The sequence below is a fragment of the Tupaia chinensis genome, unplaced genomic scaffold (assembly GCF_000334495.1).
Source record: "Tupaia chinensis unplaced genomic scaffold, TupChi_1.0 Scaffold148192_1, whole genome shotgun sequence".
Taxonomy (NCBI): domain Eukaryota; kingdom Metazoa; phylum Chordata; class Mammalia; order Scandentia; family Tupaiidae; genus Tupaia; species Tupaia belangeri.
In genome coordinates, this window is record NW_006208042.1 from 392,076 (window position 1) to 417,603 (window position 25,528).

The window sequence follows — 25,528 nt, forward strand, 5'->3', positions numbered from 1 at the left end:
TCCATTAGTTGAAGCTATGGAACTGATTATTTTTCTTGTTTAAAATAACCTTTTGTAGGGTTGAAACTTGTTTCCCTTTTGCTTGCTTTTTTGGGGTCTGTTTACTTACTATTTAAAATATTAATGATAACCTTAATGTCCATGAAAATAACCAACTCTGTAGATATAATAATTAATGCAGTTTATTAGTAAGCATGCCACTGAGTGACTTGCTCAGAGAAACAAATTTGAAGTAGGAAAAAGGAGCCAGAATTTTGTCCTCATTAATTAAAATATATTTCATTGCCAAAACAACTTTCTTAAAATAATACAGTAATGAGATGTTTTAAATGCATGTGATCAGAAAATAGTACAAACACAGTCATTATAATACTCAGATTTTAGCATTATATATATTAAATGTATTAGATTTACACCAAAACAAAACAATGTACTAACTGGCAAACTTTATAGAAACATTTTTTTTTTTGGAGAGATTTTCACTGTAGGGCGCGTGCACTCGCCAGACAGACAGAGAGAGACATAGAGACAGAAAGCGAGAAATCACCCCCCAGGGGGGATGGTCACGCCGCAATCCCTTCTCCTCCATTCTCCTCTCGGGATCTTGGGCACGCACGCACACGCGCCCGGCGTGAGTTTTAAGCCACCGGGTCCGGGACACGAATCACGGTCGACTACGTGGGAGTCCAGCGACATAGCCATTACGCTAACTGCTGGTTCCCTATAGAAACATTTTTCATCTTATCCACTGCAAGGCTCAAATGAGCCTGTAACAAAATTTAGTAGTCGGTCCACATGACAAGATTAAACAAGTTAATTTTTTAGAAATGTCTGTGAACTGGGCCAGCAGGTGGCATGGTGGTAAGGACATTGGACTCCTACACATAGCTGACTGCACCACTTTGAAAATTTTATTAAATTGCACACAACAGACAATGCTATATCTGGCACTCTGATAATGTGAAATGGTACAGTAATGGGAAGTATAGAAAGGATATCTGAGCAATTTTTACTTCGAAACCTGAAGTGAAAATACAGAGTAGTGAGCTCACGTATGTGTCTATTATGACTAGGTGTCTTAGTCCATTTGTGTTGCTATCATCTGAGGCTGGGTGATTTCCAAAGAAAGGAGGCTCATTTGGTTCACGATTCTTATAGTTGAAAAGCCCAAAGGCAAGGGCCTGGCATGTGGCTGGCTTCCTGTGCTCTGTCACAACATGGCCAAGAGAAGTGGAATGAAAGCAGGCATGTGCCAGGAAAGGGAGACCTGTGTGTGACTGACTGGCTTTATATCAGCCCACTCTGGAGAGGATCAATCCATGGAAACCTGCTGGCATTAGTCCATTTATGAGGGATCTGTCCCCATGTCAACTCCCACTTTCATCAAATGCCAATGTGTTTTTACTTTTAGAAAGCTATCCCTTTGCAGCCAGATATTTCGCTCTCTCCTCTGAGTTTTCAGTTGTGTCTATCATCTGAGGTTGTATTTAGTTATTTACTTTTGCCATAGGGCACATGCACTATCCAGAGAGACTCAGAAAGAGACAGTGAGAGGGAAAGTGAGGAATCATCACCCAGGCGAGACAGTCATGCCCCAATCTCTTCTGCTCCATTCTCCTCCTGGGAATTTGAGCAAGCATGCATATGGCCTGGTATAGTTTTCAAGCCATCTGGACTCGAACCACAGTCAGACATGTGGGAGTACAGCTGGCCCTAGCACCTGAGGTTTTTTGAGGAAGGTTATGTGTAGATACAGGATTCAATTCTCCCATTATGAAGTGGAGATAATATTACTGGGTTGTCAGAAAAGTCACGACGCATTTTACATAGAAAACATAGTCATTACCTTTCTGATGATCTGATACTTCCTACTTCATAGGATTCCATAGAGTAAGAGAAGAATGTATGTAGCATAATTAACAAAGCCATAATAATAAAGCCAATGCATGTAGTTGTAACAGGCACAATTCTGAGAACTTTACCTGCAATGATTCCTTAATACTCAAAGTGCCCCTATAAGGAAGGTACTCTCATTAATTCCATTTTATAGACATAAAGGTAACAAGAGGTTAACAGACTTGACAAAGACAAGCAGTCGTGTTAGAGTGAAGATCCTAAACCCAAGCTCATGCTCTTAAACACGGTACGCAGTCCTTGCTGCGCCTACGCTGTTTACTAAAAGCTCTCCAGACAGCTCACTTGATGCCTGCTGAAGAAAGGCCTTACTAGCTTAATTACTGAACGCTCACTTCATGCCTGCTGAAGAAAGGCCTTACTGGGAACCAGCAGTTAGCGTAATGGCTATGTCGCTGGACTCCCACGTAGTCGACCGCGGTTCACGTCCCGGACCCGGTGGCTTAAAACTCACGCCGGGCGCGTGTGCGTGCGTGCCCAAGATCCCGAGAGGAGAATGGCGGAGAAGGGATTGTGGCGTGACCATCCCCCCTGGGGGGTGATTTCTCGCTTTCTGTCTCTATGTCTCTCTCTGTCTGTCTGGCGAGCGCACGCACCCTACAGTGAAAATCTCTCCAAAAAAAAAAAAAGAAAGAAAAAAAAAAAGAAAGGCCTTACTAGCTTAATTACTGAACCATAAGAAGTCAATCTGCTTTATACATCCCTCTCTGTGGCATTAGAGAAGTGGTTTTACTGTTGGGCAGTTACAGGAACTGAGTCAGTACCCTGTTTTCAAGGCAATCCTGGAAAACGTGTCTTATAAGCATCTGGAGTGAAGCCATAACATTGGAGAAGGCAACCCTGAACCAACAGAGTTGGCCTCCCTTTTCACATCCTAGCTCTGCCACACATTTGCTATGTTTCCTTGTCAAGTCAAGTCACCTGCCTCAGCTTCGATTTCTCTTCTATAAACCAAGGCACTAAGCCCTGATAATTGGAAAGGTTCTCTCCCACCCTGAAATTTGGGGATTCTAAGAGGACATGTGAATAAGTGCAACTGGTATAATAAACCAAGTTATTCCTATTATTCATGCTTTGTACCGAAGATGAAGGACTTCATTATTTGTACTTTGGGGATATTTGTGAATTAGAAGAAAGTAGCTTGTGGAGAAGTATCAAAAAAAGTAATCTAAGGACACTAATGATAAATATTTCAAATGGTATCTTTTTTAAAAAAAAGAATTAATGGTAACTATTGTCCACATCTAGTTGTGTTGGTTTGTTTCCAACAAAATTTCCCATGGCTTCATGAGGCCTGAAGTGCTCTCAGCTCTCAGAAGGATAAAAATGAACAAGGAATATCAAGAGTATTTTTATTTTTTTAAGAGAGATTTTTGCTATAGGATGAGTGTGCTCACCAGAGAGACAGAGACAGAAAGTGAAAAATCACTCCCCAGGGAGAGGGCCATACCGTAATCCCTTCTCCTCCATTTTCTTCTTAGTATTTTGGATATACATGCACACATACCTAGTGTGAGTTTTAGGCCACCAGGTCCGGGACTCAAACCATGGTCAATTATGTGGGAGTCCAGCAACGTAACCAGTGTGATATCTACTTAAAAATACTCCTAAGAGTATTTTTCTTTCTTTCTTCTCGGTTTTTTTTGTTTGTTTGTTTTTTTGAGAGATTTTTGCTATAGGGTGCATGCACTAGCCAGAGACAGAGAGACAGAAAGTGAGATGTCATCTCCCAGGGGGGATGGTCATGCCACAATCCCTTATCCTCCATTTTCCTTTTAGGATTCAGGGTACGCATGCATGCGCGCACACACAGCTAGCATGAGTTTGAAGCTACTGGGTCTGGGGCTTGAACCTGCAGTCAACCATGTGTGAGTCCAGGAATGTAACCATTATGCCATCTGCTAATCCCAAGTATTTTCTTAAAGAAAAGGATAATCAACCTATGTGGTCATATGGGAATTATCTACTTTTCTAATTACTAACAATTTTAACCTTGAACTCTCTTCTTGCCATCCAATTGTTATTATTGGCCCCTATATTCATTTTCTATTTGTTGCTATAACAAATTACAACAAATTTATTGAGAGAAAAACAACACATTTTTTTTTTTATTTCACAGTTCTATAGGTCAGAAGTCCAACACCAGTTTCAGGAAACAACACATATTTTTTTTATCTGGCAGATCTATAGGTCAGAAGTCCAACACCAGTTTCAGTTGGCTAAGTTCAAAGTATTGGCAGGAATAAGTTTTCTTCTAGAGGCTTTAAGGAAGGATCTATTTCCTTATTTCATCTAGCTTCTAGGGGAAATTGATATTTCTTGGCTCATGGCTCCCTTCTTCCACCTCCCATGCCAGGAGTATAGCACTCTGTTACACCAATTTCATCATCACTTTTACTCTTACTCTTCTTTTGCCTTCCTCTTCCACTTTTTCTTTTTTTCTTTATTTTCCAGAGAACATGTGTGCCACCAGAGAAAGAATGAGAGAGCAAAATAAGAGAGAAGAGAGAAAGTCTAAGAGGGGAATGAGTGAGAAAGCACCTCCTCTGGGGAATGGTCTAACTCTCTAACTCTCTTCTCCATCTCTCCCTCCTTTGGGAGATTTTGAGTATGCACACATGCACCTGGTGTGTTTTTCAAGCCACTGGGTCAGGTACTTAAACCACACAGTCAGTCACTGTAAGCCCTCTCTTTTCCTTTTCTCTCTCTCTTTTTTTTTTTTTTTCAATTTTGGTTCTAGGGTGCATGTGCTCACCAGAGAGAGACAGAGAGATAAAGTGAGGAATCACCCCCTGGGAGGATGGCCATGCTGTAATCCCTTCACCTCCATTCTCCTGTAAGGACTTTGAGAAAGCAAACACACATACACTCCCAGAGGGATTTTTAAGCCACCAGATCCAGGTCTGGAATCACAGTCAGTCACGTAGTAGTCCAGAGCCCTAACCACCACACTGCCTGCTGGCCTCCCCCATCCCCTTTCCACTTTTAAGGACACTTGCGACTACGTTGGGCCCACCCAGTAATCCAGGATAATCTCCTCATGTCAAGGTCAGATACTTACCTACATTAATTTATTGCATCTGCAACCTTAATTGCCTTTGCCATGTGGGTAACATATTCACCGTTTCCTGAAATAGGATATAGTCACCTTTCAGGGAGTGGAGTGAGGGGAGGCATTATGTTGCCTACTACTGTACCTTTTCTCTTTCTGTTATCTTTCAGGTGCAATGAATTCAGGGAACACACACGCACACACACACACACACACACTTCACAACACTTTAAGAAACCAAATAGGAATTGGAAAATAGAAGTATTCCATCCTCCCTTTTTCCATTTCCTTTAAGCCATAGGACACATAGGATTTCAAAGATAACTGAGCATTCTCTTCATATTGTTGAGATGGCCCATCATCTGCTCACCTGTTCAATCACATTTGCATTGATAATTGACATCCCACAAGATTTCCTTTAGTTTCTTTTCTGTGCAAATGTATCATTTGGTGTGTGTTTTTAAAATGCAGGATGTAATGATGTCATCTAAGCCAATAACCCCCCACCCCCCAGTGTGCCTGGAAATATACCCAGTCCTTACTCACAAACTATCTCTTGGTCTCTCTGTGTCTCAACTACCTCTAGGTAACATAAACCCAGGAAACCATCGTCTGGGTCGTCAGTCGTCTTTCATCACGGCTCCAGGAATCTCTGTCAGTCAGCTGGGTCGAGGAAATAAAAAATGGTAGATCCAGAACCAGATTTGCCAATAGAAAAGGTCATAGATTTAAAGATACTAGGGGTAAGTCTATTATTTATTTCCAGGTTTATTTTGCCTGTGTAAAGTTTTCTTGCACATATAAGAACAAGAAAATATACATTACATTGAGTTATCTGAACATTACTCTGGTAACTGTTTCCTTTTAAGTAGAAATAATTAATCTACAGAGAAACTTTATCCTGAGTTCATCTTACTTTAGATTCAAGCAAGAATCTGATAGATGACAGAGACTTTCTATCGCAAGAAGAGTTAAGAGTTTTGATGTGATGGGAGCCCTACTTCTAGCTTGATCTCACGGGTGCAAAGTATCTTTTAGACAATTTCAGTCCTGTTTCTGGATTGATCAAAGCCTGGTATTTGCATACAGGTGAACATGCATTAAAATTGATATCATTTGGCTGTCTTAAAGGGAAGAAACTGCAACTGGGCAGTCTAGGGAAGGCTATGTGTGAAAAATTAGAAGGCATTCCCTCTGCTGTGCCTGTCACTAGTTCGCTGGAAATGCTATGACTCAGCTGCCACGTCACTTCTACAGAGTACTCTGAACTGAACATCCACAATCTTGTTTCTGTGGCATTGCAAAACATGCTTGAACTGTGGTTGAAGGTCCCACCTGCCTGGCAGAATTGTTCGTCCCTTCACTGTGCTTTCCAAGCAGCTCATTCATACCACTGACATAATTCCACCAAAGTTTATTATGTCCCTCCCTGTGTGCAGCTCCAACTTCTCTGCTAGAGCTGTCAGTAATCATACTGAGCACCCATTAAGTGCCTGAAGCTTTTCTAGCCTCTTACTGTCCACATCAAGTTTTAGAAAAGTAAAAATGTCATTTTCCCACCATCAGTCAATTTGAGTCCTGGAGTTAGGCCCTCCAATGTTTTTCCTGCCAAACCAAGAAAATCCCCTGTTCCTATTGGGCAAATGAGAAAAATTAGCACCTCATACAGCCAACCCCACAAAGATGTTGAGAATATCATAGAATGCAAAGCACGCACGATCTCTGCTCTGGTGGAGCCTATAACTTAGTGGTAGAAATGAGACCACAAGCATATTAAGTACATAATGTGTTGGAGAAGACAAATGATGTGGAGAGAATGAAGAAATGTAAAGAGGATACACAAGTAGTGATAGGTGTTTGCTGAGTGAGCTTTCCTTTGAACATGACATTTGAGCAAAGACATGAAGTTGGGAGTGAGCTGTGCAGAAGTCAAGCAGGAGGAAATGACCAGTGGAAAAATCTTCAAATGAAAACGTGTGTGATGAATGAAGAATAGGAAGGAGGCCAGTAAAACACAACAGAATGAGTGAGGGAGGAAATGGGGCAGGAGGGCAGAGGAGTGGTCAGACCTGTTGAGACCTGCAGCACGGAAGGTTTTGTTTTTTACTGAGCAGGATGAGGAGTTATTAGAGCATTGTGCCTGGTACTGAAAAAGCAGACAATAACAAACCCTTTAAAAGAAAAAGTGGAGATTTGTCTTTTAAAAGCTCCAGTTGGCAGAAACCACTTCTGCTCCCTGAAGATGACTCATCTGTGCCATTAACAGCCCTCAATCCCTGCAACAGTACAGGTGGGAACGTGGAACATCTGTACCAATCACATCAGAATGAAAGTGGATCAGTGGTCCAACATGCAGAACAAATTCTATTTCCAAACTATTAAGTCTATCTGGTTGTTTGGAGAGGTTTTTTGCTATAGGGCGTGTGCACTCGCCAAAAAGACAGAGAGAGACAGAGAGACTTTACCCAGGATCAAATTGCTCCTCATCGAGATGACGGCAAGGATGAGAATGGGAACGTGTGGCTAGATGATTGAACTGCTGCTCTAAAAAGGAGCGTGTAAGAACATACTATAAAGTCTGATTCAGGAGTTCTTCATCTAGGCTGTCTGGCTAAGAAAGGTCCATCACATCTCTGAAATTATGTGCAAAAATTGCAGTGTATATGTGTATATGCATGCATATGTGCACACAGGTAGGAATAGTTTTCCAGAAAGAAGCTTCCTGGCTCAGGGTACTAGTCACAGACCCAGAGCCTTGAAGCTCCCACTGGTATGTGATCATGCCAAAAATCCTGAGAGGAAAATGGAGGAGAAGGAATTGTGAAGTGTCCTTCCTCTCTGGAGGATCATTTCTCACTTTCTGTTTTCCTCTATTTCTTCCATGAGTGCACAGGCCCTATGTCAAAAATCTCATTTAAAAAAAAGAGTCATCATTATATATGAGGTTGATTTTTTTTTCTAATTTTAAATTAGTTTCATTGCGTTTAGTAGCTATTTCCTAAAGAAATAAACACAACCGTGTTTAAATTTGAAGTCTTCATAGATAGGTAAGGTATTGGAAGAAGGTAATTGTAAATCAACAGCTGACTTTTGGACCAATCTAGCAACAGTTATTTCTCAGAAATCTGTGTTTGTTCAGGATAAATAAAGGTGCAATAAGAAGTATTGTAAAAGAAGTGAAAGATATCTCTCTTATTTTTGGAAATATATCTTTTGGCTGACAAGAAAATGTTTTTTATAAAGAACAGTCTCATATAAATAGCACAGAAACAAACAATAAGATGTGTTTGATATATAAAATGCAGCAGGAGTCTAGAAGGAAAGAAAAAAGATAGGCTAATTTGACTGGTGTAGTTCCGAAGACCTCACAGAAGAGGCAGAGCTGAGCTGAGCCTGCAGGGAGGCAGCACCGACTAGTAAAGATGCAGCCAATTTAACTGGAGTCAATTTGCTGCTGCTGTCATTTTCCAGATCTGCCCTTCACCAGTCGTGTGACCTGAACATCTAATTTCTCTTATCTGTGTCTCCATCTTGTTGTTGAGAGGATTACACAAAACAATGATCGTAAAGTGTTTAGAATATTACCAGGCGTATAAATCAGTGCCCAATGAATGATTTTATCTTCATTGATACCTTTACCCAAACAGAGCTAATCCATATGAAAACGACAGGCAGGAAGACATGCTTAAAGCATTTGTTTTCTAAGAGTTCTAGAGGTTTTCAGGGGCTGCTGATGCATGCTTAAGCAATTGGAATTTTTTATCTTTTTAATTTTTTTTAAGAGAGATTTTTGCTATAATGTACTTGTGCTCACCAGAGAGACCGAAAGCGAGAAATCACCCCAAGGGGGAATGCCAATGCTGCAATCTCTTTTCCTCCATTCTTCTCTTGGGATCTTGGGCACACATGCACACTCACTGGATCCAGGACTCAAACTGTGGTCGACTACATGGAAGTCCAGCAATGTAACCATTATGCCATCTACTGGTCTCAGCAGTTGCACTTTCTGAAGAATTGTCCTTGGGCTGCCCTGACAAACCTCCCAAATAGCTCAAACAAGGCCTCACACTGAGGCCCTTACTCCCCGGTTATTCTAGTGTATGTCAAAGTCATCATGGCTTGCCCGCAGCTTTACATCCAGGCGTAAATAGCACCCAACAATTTTGACAAAGCTGGCAATAAATGAGCGGGAGCAGCGCAGGAATGATGTTAACGCTTCACAGCCCTGACAATGAAGAAGTGATTTTAGAATGCCTATTTTCTTTTTCAGGCGATCCAAATCCTGACTGGATGTGTGCACTTTTGTTCTGGAGCTACTTTGTGTTTAATGAACGACATTTCTGAATATATTGGGAGTTTTGCCTCCATTGCCTTCCTTGGCGGATACCCATTCTGGGGTGGTGTCTCTGTGAGTAGACCGTCAGTAGATAATCAGTTTTTAAAGTATAATGATGTCCAGCCTATTTGCATGCTTTTCTTAATAAGTCCTTCATTTGAAAGATGAAGAATTTAGAGATGAACCAGGTCTGCTTGGGCATTAAAAAAAGGGGGAATTTTTGTTTCTCAGTTTAATTTGTAGCTTAAACCCATATGAGAAAGTTTACTCTGGTCAAGTCCTAACAAGTCATTTTACACCCTATTACATTTTTAAATGGAAATGTATATGTTGAGAGGAAAGTAGCAAAGCAAGTGATTATAAACATGATTAAAAATACACAACTGGGGATCAGCAGATAGTGTAATGGTTGCATTGCTAGACTCCCACATGGTTGATTGCAGTTCGAGTTCTGGATCCAGCAGCTTCAAACTTACTTCAGGTGCATGTGTGTGCATGCCCAAAATCCTAAGAGGAGTATGGAAGAGACGGTATTGCAGTGTGGCCATATCCCCTGGTGGGGTGATTTCTCACTTTCTGTGTCTCTGTCTCTCTGGCGAATGCTCACTCCCTATAGCAAAATCCTCTCTCTCTAATATATATATACACAACTGATGGGCCAGCAGGTGTCATGGAGGTTAAGACAACTGAATTCCATGTGTGCACATTTGCCCAAAATCCTGAGAGAAAGGATTGCTGCAAGGCCTTCTCCCCTAGGGGTGATTTCTTACTTTCTCTCTCTCTGTCTCTATGAAGAGCATACACACTTTATGGAAAAAATCCTAAGAATTAGAGAAAAAAATCTTTTTTCTTTTTTTTGGAGAGGTTTTTGCTACAGGGTGCGTGCGCTCACCAGACAGACAGAGAGAGACAGAGAGACAGAAAGTGAGAAATCACCCTCCAGGGGGGATGGCCAGGCCACAATCCCTTCTCCATTCTCCTCTCGGGATCTTGGGCACGCATGCACACGTGCCTGGCGTGAGTTTAAGGCACCGGGTCCAGGACTTGAACCGCGGTCAACTACGTGGGAGTCCAGTGACATAGCCATTACGCTAACTGCTGGTTCCTGGAGAAAAAAATCTTGACAACGAAAAGAGGTTGAGCAGTCAGCTCAGGAATCATCACAGAGAAAGCTTACAGATGGTAAGCAGAAAATGAGCTTCAGATGCAAGAAACTAAAGAGGAAAGAAAGACAAAACAATCTGTGTACATCTCTGAGAATTACTCCAGAAAATTGAGAAATATGAGAGAAAATACAAATATAACAATCTTTCATGTAAAATGTTCCCAGGCAAAAAGAATACACTGTTTGACAAATAAATTTGTCTATTTCAACAGTTCATTATTTCTGGCTCTCTCTCTATATCAACGTCCAAGAAGTTTTCCCCTTCTCTGGTAAGTTAGAATGTTTCTATTTTTGTATACCTTTCTGAAGATTAGTTTAATTCCTTGGGAAGGAAAATTGAGAAGATGGATTCAAAAATGAAAATGGGGGCACTTTTCCCAATCTGTTTATTGTCTCCATGGTGCATGGGCTTGGGTGGGGAATGGACCACATCATTTGCCACTCAGAAATCACAGAGCTCTGCATCCCGACTCCAGAACTCCCAGGGTGGGAGGCAGTGAAGGTAAGGGTTGGTTAAGCTTTACCTGCAGGCTTCCAGGTTTAGTCAGTCGCAGTGCATTAGCAAAAGAGAAGAATCTGGGAGTCAGAAACACCTATTTGCCTCTTGAGTAACAATAGTGTTCATTATTGTTCATGGCCATTTCTTAGCTCTGCCCTGTATATATATTATTTTTTGGAGTGATTTTTCTACAGGTCACATGTACTCACCAGAGAAACTCAGAGAGACAGAGAGAGAAAAAGTGAGAAATCACCCCCAAGAGGGCATGATGGTGTCACAGTCTCTTCTCACCCATTCTCATTCAAGATTTTGGCATGGACACACATGCTCCTGGCATGATTTTCCAACTGCCGGGTCTAGGACTTGAACCTTGGCCAGCCATGTGAAAGTCTGGCAACTTAACCACCACAAAACCTGCTGGCCCCTCTGCCCTGTATTTTTATTTTTTATTTGTACATATCTTCTAACCTTATTTGTTGTTTTGTTGGAAAAGTCATGATGTATTTTTCTATTATGTTTTCTAATGACCTATAAATAAGGATTTTGCTTCATAATTTAAAAAATCATCATTAAAAGCATCTAGATTGGAATTTAAGGAGGTTTTCAGTTCTCTTAGTCACAGCGCCATACCACTTGGTATTTCCCAGTCTAGTTTATATCAGGAAAAAGAGAATGATTGCCAAGAACTGGAGCCAACTACACAGGAGTTAGTGTGAAGATTATGTGTAATCCAACACAGAGGAAAGATGGGGAAAGGGTAATAGAGAGTCTTATTGCTCATGATCCTCCAGGCCAAAGAAAAATAAATAAATTAAATTAAATGTACTAAACTTGACTAATCACTGCTGTTTTAAACAATATAAACAAAAATAAATAAAGCATCCTTTCTTGGGGGACCAGCAGTAAGCATCATGGCTATGTTACTCTCATGTAATCGACTGAGGTTCAAGTCCCGGACCCGGTGGCTTAAACTCACACTGGGCGCATGTGCATGCGTGCCCAAGATCCCAAGAGGAGAATGGAGGAGAAGGGATTGTGGCATGGCCATCTCCCTTGGGGGGGGCGGATTTCTCCCTTTCTGACTCTCCGTCTCTCTCTTTCTGGCAAGTGCAAGCACCCTATAGCAAAACCCTCTAAAAAAAAAAAAAAAAAGAAAGAAAGAAAAAGATTTGCCTCGAGGAAGATCTTCTTGGGTTGATTCTATTTGGGGTCCTTTCTTGGGTCTGGACATTTGAGTGCCTCTCTAGACTTAGGAAATTTTCTTCCAGGATTTCATGGAATAGATTTTCCACGTCCTTATTAGTTTCTTCACCTTCTGGGATACCAATTATTCAGATGTTTGGACATTTAATAATGGAATCTAGTATTTCTTGTATATTATCCTCATGACTTCTTGTTATTGTTATTTTCTCTTTCTTTTTGGTGTTTTTTTTCTAAGTCAGAGGTTTTATCTTCTACATCAAGAGTTTTTCTGATTTCCCATATTAAAGATTTCATCTCTAATAGTTCTGATTCTTTCTTAGAGTGTCAATTTCTTCTTTCATATTGTGGAAGGACTTCTTAATTTTCCATAGTTCGTTGTCTCTTTTCTGTTCCAATGCATAGATTTTTGTCACCATAAATGTTCTAAATTCTTTCTCTGATATTTTGGTAACTTCCTCTATTTTTTCAAGAGATGGAGGAGAGTTACTGTGTTCTTTTCATGGAGACATATTTCCTGGTTTATTTAGACCTGAGGCTCTTATACTTCTAGCCATTGGGAGATGCATTTACTTTTGAATACCTTTTAGGAAAATGTTTCTTCGACTAGGAGCAAGTGTGTTTCCCTTTTGCTGTGGACTGATGTGTGCCAAAGTCTCTCTTTTGTTGTGTTTAGTAATGTGGTCTCAAGAGGAGTACTCTATTCGGGTATCTGAAGAGCATATCCCCTTTTTTATAGGTGGTTCAGTAAAAGGGAGAATCCCAGGGAGCCTTACAATACTAGGGTACTTCAGAACTGTGATTCTAGACCTGTCTAGTCTCTCCAGAAGGGTGGAGGATGAGGAGGAAAGGACAATATAAGAAGGAAGAAAAGAGTACGAAGGAGAATAAAGAAAAAGTCATGCTCCTCAAGCTAGTGTGGTACACGATTTCACCACAGGGCTGGAGATGGAACTGGGGCTCTGCTGGAGAGCACAGGCCAGTCTGTGGGGCAAGGGGGAGTAGGAAATTAACAAAAGAAAGAAGAAGAGAAAAAAAAACAAAAAAAAACTGCCTACCTTTCTGAGAGGGGAACCCTCTGGGGTTGGGAGAGCTAGCCAGAGCTTGGGCTCGGGCCAGTGGTGGCCCTGCCTCAAAGTCCCTTGCTGGCCATAGGACTAGAGATGGAACTGGCCTGGCCAACCTTAAAAAATAACAGTTATAGTAGCCTGAGCCTGAAGTCCCAGTTACCTGGGAGGATGAGGCAGAAGGATCATTAAATAGCCAGGTCCTGTCTAAAAAACAACAAAAAGGTTTCAAAGATTAAAAACTATTTATTCTTACATCATTCAATTTCATTTATCCAATATAAAATGCACTTTTTCTGTATTTACATTAGATAAAAAGCAGTCTAGGAATGAATGTTGTTAGCTCTATCTTTACTCTTGTTGGAGTGAGTCTGCTGCTGCATGATATGTCCATCAAAGTCGAATTTACCGAAGAGTATGAGACAACAGCAAGTATCACATAATCTTCTGCATGCCTATTCTCTTTTGACTCTAAAAGGGTGAACCTATTTTATTTTATTAATTATTAATTATTACTTTTTAATTTGCTATAAGACATATGGCCTCATAAGAGATAGAGAAAGAGGGCCATTAGATCTGGGATATGAACCATGATTGGCCATGTGGGAGTCCAGCACTTCGAACACCAAACCACCTGCTAACCTGTTTTTATTACTGTCAACAGCTCTAGTAGAAAATATCTTTTTTCTATTTAAGCCCTACCCCTAGGCATGTGATTTCTAGGACTATAGGATACAATATGTCTCTATCTATGGCCTGAGACAGAACAGGCATCTCTTTTTCATCCATTTCAATGTTAATCACATCAACAATGGGAAGGATTTAGATTGACCGCTAAGACTCCTAAAAATATCCACAAGTTATTTTTCAAAGATTTTAAATTCTACCTGAATAAAATGGTCAAATTACTAAATAGATTTTTTATTTTAGAATAAGAATGGGGCAGTGACAAAGGTGTTGAATTTTTACTAGAGAAATTTTTAAAAAATGAAACATTACCTAATTATCAATACAAGAGTCTTCATGAGAATATTGTGCTATTGAAAATCTTTATAATAAAATGACAGAATGGAATAAAAAGAACATTGCAGAGCTATAGAACTCAATCAAATATCAAAATTCATTATTATTTATTTTATAAAGAAATCACACACAGCAAGAAACATAATGGACTCAGATAAAAATGGTAGAGAGAGTTAAAAGAGAGACAATAAACAAAAACAAAACAAAACAAAAAGGGAAAAAATGAAAACAAAATGGTAGAGGGAAAAAATGTAGACATGGCACTGTGGAATAAAAAGACAAGAACTAATTAGAGAGATTAATATACATGGAAGATATGTCTCTTAGTCTGCTATTGTATTATTTACGGAAGTACCTGAGATTAGATGATTTATAATCAAATAGAAGTTTATTTGACTCACAATTTCAGTGACTGGAATGTCCAATGACATACAACTGGCATCAGGCCAGCTACAACACAGTTGACAAAAGCGGAGGAGATAGAGGGCCCATGCAGAAAGAAAGGAATTTAGGGAAGACATTTTTATGATAACCTGAAATGAGACTAAGCTCTTTTCACAAGAGCTAAAACTCTGTCTCTCATGAGACTGAATTAACCCATTCATGAGGCTGGTACTTCCATGATCCACTCAGCATGATCTACTCTGTATGTTTTACAATTTCCCAACACAATTGGATTGGAGGCTGAGTTTCAAAACAGAAATTTTTGAGGGATGAACCATAATCAAACCTAACACAGATTTGATCCAACCTAGTGGCAATTTATGTTCCTGAATCAGAGAATCATACAAATGCTTAAGGAAGATAAAAGTACTCAGATACTGGAAAAAAATTCTCTGTTAGGGAATAACTAAATTTGAACACTGAAAGAAAATAATCTGTTCTCAGAGAAACAAGTGCAATGCAATTATGTAAAAGATGAATGGAGAGTAATCCACATAGTAAACTAAGACTGAATAACTGGGGCAATGAAAGTTACAAAATTGAGTATAGTATGTTAAACTCTAGGAAAGTGAAACATGAAGTAGTTGTGGCCAACATGTAGAGTAGTGGTAAGGTGCTGGACTCCCACATGACCAACCGCGGTTCTAGTCCCAGACCTGGAGGCTTAACACTCATGCCAGGTGCATGTCCATGCGTACCCAAAATCCAGAGAGAAGAACAGAGAAATGATTGCAGCATGGCTATCCTCCCTGGGGGGTGATTTTTCACTTCCTCTTTCTCTAGCTTTCTCTATCTCTCTGGTAAGTGCATACATTATATTACAAAAGTCTCTCTCTCTTTTTAAAAGAGAGTTGTTTTGTTTTGTTTTGTTTTTATAGGGCAGGTGCTCTCACCAAAAAGACAGAGACAGAAAGTGAGAAGTCACTCCCCAGGGGAGATGACTATGCCACAATCCTTTCTCCTCCATTCTGCTCTCGGGATTTTTGGGCACACACATGCACACATGCCCAGCATGAATTTTAAGCCGCTGGATCTGGGATGCGAACTACAGTCGACTATGTGGGAGTCCAATGACATAATCATTATACAATCTGCTAGTCCCCAAAAAACCTCTCTTAAAAAAAATAAGAAAAAAAATGAAATAGCTACCAAAAACTGGGATGTAAGAAGAGGAGATGTAAAATGAGATAGACACACAGTGCTAATCACATCATTTTTCATAATAAACAATTTGTAATATTATCAAACATTAAAACTAGGTTTAAAATGACTTCAACTTCTTCATAGCTTTCATAAATAATTTTTAATTTAGCAGACTTAATTTTTTTCTTTATATTTTTAAGTTTTCCAGAACTGGGTTAGTAGATAACATGATGGTTAAGGTGCTGGATTCCCACATGGTCAACCATAGTTCAAGTCCCAGACCTGGCAGCTTGAAAATCATGTGGGGTGTGCATTTTTGATTTCTATGTTGCTAGATTTATTTTTGATGAGTAGGTAACACTTTTAATAATTAAAAACAAAGAGGCCATTTCAAAGAAAAAAAAAACTACCCTCTTTTTAATACTTTTAAAGAGAATAGCTGCTTGGCAAAAGGAATATCTTACATTTTAAAGAAAATTAAAAATAAAGTCACATTTCCCTAAAGTAATGGGGAAATGATTAGGTAATGACTTGAGTAAGAGCAATAGCACTCAATGAGTCAGTAACATTTTGAAGCCTCGTTTCAGACCCTCCCAATGAGCCCAAATTTCAGAGTATTTATTTCTGATTTCAGCTTTGGGGGAAAGGAATTTCAGCCCTGATGATGATCTTCTCCCTCTTGGAGTTCTGCATAGCTTGTGCCACAGCCCACTTTACCAAAAAAATAATCACTGACTACAAGGTGAGTTCAGCCTCTTCCTTATCAAATAATCTCAGAATGTGCCAGAGAAATATAGATGTACGTGTCTGTAGATTCCAGTGCAGGCTTCCTGGAGCTCACTTTATTCTTGACGCTGATTGGGCCAGTGGAGACTGAATTGGACTGCACTAGCATTATTGACACTTTTTACTCATTCTTTTCAGCCTGTCCAGACTAATCAGGCTGTGTAAATGAACAGCTCCTTCGAACCAGACTGTTTTTCAGCTCCTCCCAGAAATGAAGGTCTCCGGCTTCTACCTCTAAGAATTAGAAGAGAAAGAGACATCAGTCCAATATTGGGGTAAAACTACTCTACAGAAAGTATTTAAGAAGCTGACTTTGTCCACAATGATCACTGATCTTCAAAGACTGTTTGAGGGTTGCATTTAGTTTAGTCACTAATGGTAACTGTATCTCCCTGTGACTGTTGCTTCTGCATACCATGACTGTATGCTGGGAAAAAATGAACTGTCAAGGGCACTGAAAATGATGCTAGAACTCTGTTAAAGAAACAAATTTTCCTGTTCATGTTACCTTTTGTTAAATAAAATGTCATTAAAACAAACGCTTTTTAAAAATTTTTTTGAAATTCATTTTCACTTGATATTGGTTGTAGAGCAGGATATTGGTTGTCAGCCAAATCACAACACAGCACACTGAGACAGTGTCTTTGACCATCATGTGCAGGGTCTGTCCGGTCCATTATGTTGCTCTAACAGAAACACCTGACTGAGACAGAGATTTATAAAGAAAATAGGTTTATTGGGCTCATAATTCTGGTGGCTGGAAAGTCAGAAGGCATGGAGCTGGAATTTGGTCTTGTCACAATGCAGTAGAAAGAAACAGGAAGGAAGGCAGACATGTGCAAAGATGGGGTGAGAGAGACCTATGGGCAGCCAGCTTGCTTTTACAACAACCACTCTTGAGGGAACTAACTAACGAAAACCAGTTCCCTTCCAGAAGCTGGCAGTGATTACTCCTAAAGAAACCACTCTCCCATGTCCCAGGTACTTCCTACTTGGCCCCACATCCCAGCCCTGCTTCACTGGGTATCCTCACATCAAGGTTTAAAGGGATATGATATTTGAACCATAGCAATGTCCAAGTCACTGGAGTTCCATTCCTCATTCTCTCCTCCCCTTTCTGTTCAGAAAGCAAATGCCTTGTTGAGGGTCACGTTATTTTGTACATTAATGACACCAAACATCTTGCCTTTTGGCTATCTGAAAGACTTTACTATTTACAGAGCATTTTCATGTATTTTAAATTCATTTGCGGTGAGACAATAGCAAGACTAGCAAGACGATAGTGCCTTGAGGGTTTTCAACTTTGGTTTCAGATATTTGTTTTCAGATGGGGGAAATGTGGGCATGCTTAAAAGTCTGAGGGGGTAATCCAGGTAAGAGTGAAGGGATGAATGGCAGTGTAAGCATAGAGAGATCAAAAGTACAGAGGGAGAACTCACTAAGCCATAAGGAAGGGCAAGTTCTCTACATGACAGAAGAAAGGGAGATGTAATTGTTGCAAATATTCATCAGGTTGTAGTAGTGGTAGTGAGTATATAAGGAAGCTCTGAGACGGTTTGTGTCATCCCTGTCACAGTAGAGGTGAGGTCATGTCCAAGGTAGGGGTCATGGTAGAGTCACAATATTGAACAGAATAAGCAATGTGAGCAAATCATCAACATGGCAAATAAACTGATAAGAGAAACAGAGAACTGCCAAGTGGTACTGAGGGCACATTTGAAGAGATGCTCACAAATTCACAATATAAACAAGTTGCTTCAGCAAGGCACGGAAGCTCACATATGGACATAAACATCTACTTTATTTCATTTGGGATTAGGCATTTTTAGTGGAGGTTGATAAAAATAGCAAGGGACAAGAAAGCTCGGGACGTTGTCAAAGTATTATAAAAAAATATGAGCCTTGTATTCTAGACTGGATAAGGGGAGAAGTGAAAATAAAAGACAGCTTGATAAAAAATTGAGATATTTGTCTTTCTCCAGTGGAATTGCTGTGAAGAGTAAATGAGATAATGGTATTTGAAATTAGCAAGGTATACTTTCTGTTGAAGCTTTAAAATTATTCAAGAAGCCATTGGCCAGAGAGGTAGGAGTAGGGAAATAGAAGGAAAAAATAGGCAGAGAATTGGAAATCATGGAAGAGTCAAAGGAGAAAATAGAATTTTTGCATCTGAGAAAGCAAATATATTATGTCAGATGAGTGTATTCCAGATGAGAGTGAAATAATCTCAAAGTTCTTGGTCTGACTTGGTCCCAACTAATTATACACCTGTGGAATTTGAAACACTGTGTCCTTCACCATGAATTTCTGCACCTCCGTACAAGTGAAGACTTGTACTGTGGTCTGAGGATCTAGGAACCAAACAGTGTCCCCCAAAAATGCCTGAAGGAGAGGTATATTATATATTTTTATATTGCACATGAAATAAATGAATATAAACATGGCACTTGTTTTGGGAAACAGAAGCATTTCCAGCAAAGTTGATTTTTAAATAAATTTCTATGTAAATAGAAAATAGAAATATGAAAATATGTTCTTGTCGGACTCACCGATGGCAAATAGTTCCTGAGTTAGGGGACGAGGATTAAAGAAAAGACAAGAAGACAGGATAGAAACGGGAGGACTGCCAGTCAATACTGGTCAGCACTGAATGTACTTTATTGATAGTATTTATACACACTCCAGAGACTTCTGTGATGTAAAGTTTTAAGTCCTTACTGAATTTATCAGGTCGTTATAACAATACTTGGAACATTCTGCACGTAACAATTCAGTCACCCAAGGTTAGGTCCAGACATAACCTTGGTCTCCATCCTACACATTTCTCAAGTCTCCTTCTTGGCTCCCCACATGTTCTTCATCAATTTACTTTAATAATAGCAGTAAGGCTGGCATGTGGTGTGGTGGTTAAGGCACGAGAATCCTACATAGTCAATCAGACCTAGTGTCTTGCTTTCTTACTTTCTCTCTCTCTCTCTGTTTCTCTCTGGTCAAGTTAAAAATAATAACTAATACAATTAAATAAATAAAAATTTTTAAAAGATGACTTTAAAAAATAATAGCGATAATGTGGAAGAATTAACATAATCAAAAGATGATTATAAAATTTATCTGAAATCATAAAAGACCTTGCATTGTCAAAGCAATTCTTCACAAGAAGAGTGGGCAGCATCTCACTCCCTGACCCAAAAATATACTACAAAGCTGTGGTAATCAAAATAGCACGATACTGGCATGGAAACAAACATGTGGACCAATGGAACAGAATAGAGCCCCCAGAAATAAATTCCCAAACATACAGTCAACTGATTATTGACAAGGGGTACCAGTCAATCCAGTGGGAAAAGGAAAACTTCTTCAACAAATGGTGCTGGAAAAACTCGGTTTCCACCTGCAGAAAGATAAAACAGAACCCTTACCTCTCGCCTTTGACAAAAATCAACTCAAGGTGGATCAAAGATCTAAACCTAAGACCTCGATCTATAAAACCGCTCCTAGAAAACACTGGGAAAACTCTGGGAGACACTGGGGTAGGAAAAGACTTCTTAAATAAGACCCCCAAAGCACAGTCAATAATCCCCAGACAAGTGGGATTACTTCAGACTAAGAAGTTTCTGCATGGCAAAAGACACAGTAATTAGTGTGAATAGACAGCCCGCAGTATGGGAAAATATTTTTGTAAACTATACATCAGATAAGAGGCTGATAATCAGAATACACAAGGAACTCAAGCAACTGTTCCAAAAAAAGATGATCAACCCTATCCAAAGATGGGAGAATGAGTTGGAAAAACCACTCTCTCAGGATGATATGTGAATACCCAAAAGGCATATGAAAAAATGCTCAACATCCCTCATTATAAGGAAAATGCAGATCAAAACAACAATGAGATACCACTTAACCCCAGTCAGAATGACTAAGATTAAAGAAACAAAAAATGATAAGTGTCGATGGGGATATGGTGAAAGGAGAACTCTTTTACACTGCTAGTGGGAATGTAAATTGGTCCAGCCACTGTGGAGAACAATTTGGAGATTCCTCAAAAATCTACAAATAGAAATACCATATGATCCAGAAATCCCACTCCTTGGTATCTACCCAAAGGGCAGAAGAATTCTTAATTGGAAAAGTGCTTGCACATCGATGTTCATTGTGGCACTATTCACAATTGCTAAGACATGGAACCAAACCAAATGCTCACAAACAGATGAATAGATTGAAAAAGTGTGACACATATACTCTATGGAATACTGTTCAGTCATTAAAAACAAAACAAAACAAAACAAAAAACCCTGGCTTTTGACAGAAAGTGGAAGAATATGGAAGATTTACTGCTGAGTGAAGCAAGCCAGGCTATGAAGAAGAGACATTGTATGTCCCCACTTAATATATACTAAGTGCCCGTGATCTATGACAGAAACTGATTGACTAAAGGATAGAGAAACACAGTAAATGCATGTGAATACCTGATATAGTGTGTGTGAAAGAGTAGGGTCTGAGAAAGGACATTTAAAAAAAAATAGAGAAGCAAAGCATTAATGGGACAAAGAAATGTGGTATTATCAGTTGAAGATAATTTTATAGTTTTATCAACTAGACTAGGGAGAAATGTTCACAAGTTGGAATATTCACTTTGTGAGCTAAAATAATGTGATTGAATGTACAAAAGAAAATGAAATTTAAAAAAATTGGGGAAAGGTTCCTTTGGCCATTGCCCCTCTTGGGAAACCTGTCAATGATAATTCTCACCTTTTCTGGAGGGCCCAGTCTTTTAAATCTCCTAACCAAGGTTATCTCTCCTAACCTAGAAGTTATAAAATTTCAAATGACCACACAACAGGGATATCAACCCCTTGGAACTGGCACTGAATCCTACTGCAAGTCATCCAGCACCAACAACCCTCCAGATGACACATCTGGGTACTATCTCAACGATCTACCCCTGTCTGAGCTCTACCACCTAGATCAGATAAGATGAGAGTTCCATGATTCCCTATGGGTAGGGATGATACTTTCCAGCATAAAGCAGAAAATAAAACACCGAGAAAGCAAGTATCACTCAGAGAGTAGGAGAACACTGGTTTATAATGCAGCAGTCCCAGTGGAGCTTGTACTTTAAAGTCTGGGCCCTGACCTGCAAAACTTCCAAGGGTTATATAGTCTAGGTCATGAATGTTGCAGACCAAGGAAACCAGAAGAGTCACAAAACAGTTGTGATCCAGCTTGTAACCCTTCCCAGCAGGTAATTTACAAAAGTGGAATAGAAACACCTCTTGTATGTAAGCAGTTAGCAAACAGGATTCATATCAGAAGAACAGAGCACCTCCAGCCCCCCATAAAGATTTATAGGGATCATGCCTCTCAGGGGAAAATGAGGCAAAAAAAGGCTAGCAAATGGAAGTGCAGAAGAGGACAGGAGGATCTGCCCACGTAGCTAGATAGAAAAACCTGGAGACTACTGAGGGCAGAGGGCTTTGGCATCAATGGCAGTGCTGGTGCTAGGAGCCAGTTCAATGTCTTTGGGAACCATTGGGAACTAGCAGCTGCCAGAGTACTTCCGCATCCCATTCTCATCATGGTGTATAGCACAGTCACCCCTGGCATCTGGCTATGTGTCCCACAGACCGGGATAGTAGCTGTGCATGTGCAGAACTGTGACCATGAGCGAAGCCAGCAGCAGCAGGGCTGTTGGTGCCAGGTCCTCCTGTGAGTGCCATGGAGGGAGGAGACAGAGAAGCCTGGGAATCAAGAGCTGGATATGTTTGACCATGCTATGGAACACGCTTACCCAGCTGAGGAACTCATGCCTTTAACCTGCTGAAGTCATGTTAAATGTCAGGAACCAAGCCAAGGTGATGTTGATGATGCCTTAGGAAAGTTTTCCCTGACACTAATCGATTCTTTGAACAATCTTATGGTATTAAATAAAACTAAAGAATCTGAAGATGCAGTGAGAAATGTTTCAAGAGATGTCGATTTAGATCATGTGGTTGTATCAGTCTTTGAAACAAACATCAGAGTCCTTGGGGGTCTTTGGGTGGACACTTACTGGCAGTCATGTTGAAAGAAAAAGGCAAATATATACAGAGGTACAATGATGAGATTCTCCACATGGCAAAGCAACTGGGTTACAAACTGTTAACAGTTTTCAATACCATCAGTGGCCTTCCTTATCCAAGAATTAAAGTTTGGCATCATAAAACCAGAACCATGGACAGAACCTGAGACATATCTGTACAGCTTGTGTAGGTACCTGATCCTTGAGTTTGCTGTTTTAAGTGGATTCACAGTAGTGACAATATTTGAGGATTATGCTAGAAAAGCTCTTGATTTCTTCTGGGAAAAAAGACAGTGAAGTAGTAATTTAGTGGGCGTGACTATAAATATTTATACTGGAGGTTGGTACTAAAAGAGTGGAGTTGAAGCAAGGGTTGATTCATATTATGCATATTGATTGAAAGAATATGTCTGGCTTGGAGGTGACAGCCTTCTGGAAAATTTAATACACACTATGATGCCTTAATGAGGTACATTAGCCAGTCACCTCTTCATGATGTCCACACCCATGAACCAGTGCTGAATGCTCAGACTTAGATGAATGCTTTGCTTGTCTTTTTTTTTTTTTTTTTTTCAGGTCTAAAGGTTTTAAAGAGAGATAATAGACCTTCTGTTGAAACTCATTAAATGATATATCAGATGATTTAAAAACCCAATTTTCTACCAGAGGCATTTACCACAGATTTCAGGGTACATTGAGCTCAACATTCTTTATGGCCAAAATTTCCAGAAAGTACCTACTTCTTATGTAAAGCCATGAGAGAGCCTTATTACCTTGAAGTAGGGAAAACACTTATTGAAAAATTAAATAAATAGGACAGAGCATCTTGCAGATTGGCTGCTGTGAAGGATCTTTGTACTGGAAGTCATGAAAACAGAATGGATTCTTCCTTCTTGGCTGAAATGTTAAAATATCTTTTTTTTTTACTTGCTGCTAAAGACGTTATTTTTGACAAAGAAGATTACATCTTTACAATAGCAGCTCATGTGTTATCTCTTTGGCTCTCTACTACAAATCAAAACATCTCTAAGAAGAACACAACCTTAGAATATACAGAACTGGAAGACAGTTTTGATTGGACTTGTCCAAACCTTCAGATTCTCTTCCCTAATGACTCAGAACACTATTGAACCCTTCAAAAATGTGGTGGATAAGAGCTGTCCTAGAGGCATCATCAGAGTAGAGGAGAGTTTCAGGAGCAGAACTAAACTCCCTCTGAGACCCAGATATTTCATGGCCACAAGGTAATCCTGGACATTTAGAAATCCTGAAGAAAATGGAGGTGAGTTGGATTCACCTTAAAGATGGAGGAGTCTAGTTGGTTTAAAATACAATCCAAGCTGCTAGCTCAATCAATGCCAAAGATGGGTTGAAGTTCATGCAGGAGATGATTGAATTGTCAATTGGCAGCAGAAGGAACAGCAGCTACCTCCACGAGCTGTACAAATAGTTTCTCATTCATTTTTTGGCAGAGTAGTATTGACTGCTGGGCCAGCTCAGTTTGGGTTGGATCTGTCTAAACATAAAGAGACAAAGAGACAATAGAATTTGTGGCAAGCAGTAAACCTTATAGTGGTTGTTCAGAGTTTACTAACCTTGAAGTAGCAAACCACAAATCTTTGCCCTAGAGGGGAGCAAATTCAGGCTACCCTTCACTCTCTAGGGGGAGCTAAACATCTTAGAAATAAAACAGACTATCTACCAAATTTTGGAGGTCCCAGGCTAGAGAATTTACTGAAAAGACACAAGAGACCACTGTTGGTACCAAGCACTGGGTTCGAATGATTCCTCAGAAGATCTCTGGTTCCTCTGATCTCATCGGGTCACCCTTACTGTCAATGGAAATAACCAAATCTGTAGAAATAATTGTCGTATTTTATTACTAAGCAAAACATTGAGTGACTAACCCAGTAAAGATAAGTATTTTTCTGGGGATGCTGAGATACAATCATTCCTTCTATTTAGTTCTGAGAGCAGGAGTACTGTCAATCAGCATTGTCCTGGTTCCACAAAGTGAAAAGTCTGGAAGTATAGGCTTGTAGATTATAGGTTAGATCAAAATTCTTACATTAGTAATTTGTTAAAGAAACACACAGGTCTCTGTTTCTGAAAGAAATCAGAAGAATGTCTGTGCTTCACTCTAAGAGGTAAGAAAACTTACTATGCCTTACAATAACACTATGCTTATAGGGACAGTAGGAGACATGGTGGTTAAGGTGCAGGACTCACACATTGTTGACTACAGTTTGAGTCCCAGATCTGGCACCATGCTTTCTCACTTTCTTGCTTTCTCTCTCTTTCTCTCTGGTCAAATTAAAACAAGGTAATAATAATAATTTTAAAATTAAATAATTTTGGGGGGGAGAGGTTTTTGCTATAGGACGCATGTGCTTGCCAGACAGACAGAGACATAGAGACAGAAAGCGAGAAATCACCCCCCAGGGGGGATGGTCACGCCGCAATCCCTTCTCCTCCATTCTTCTCTCGGGATCTTGGGCACGCACGCACACGTGCCCGGCGTGAGTTTTAAGCCACCGGGTGCGGGACGCAAACCGTGGTCGACTACGTGGGAGTCCAGCAACATAGCCATTACGCTAACTGCTGGTTCCCAAAATTAAATAATTTTCTAAGAAAGAATTACAGTCTGAAACTCATCCAGCACTCTCACCCAACAGCACTCTCACCCCAGCAGATGACCTTTCACTAGTTGTCAAGCCTTAAGTCAAGATGAGTGATAAGCCAGATAGTTGGAAGTAGAGAATTTTGACAGATCAAAACCAAAGAAAACCAATCCTGAAGCAAAAAAATACTCCCTCTGCTCCGAGGAAACTATCCAACATA

The 25,528-nt window shown here is 39.9% G+C and overlaps 1 pseudogene; it reads left to right on the top strand.

Annotated features, from left to right (window-relative positions):
* The first annotated feature begins 22,354 nt into the window (after positions 1–22,354).
* LOC102474700 (ER degradation-enhancing alpha-mannosidase-like protein 3 pseudogene) lies at positions 22,355–24,315 on the top strand (annotated as a pseudogene).
* The last annotated feature ends 1,213 nt before the right edge of the window (positions 24,316–25,528 follow it).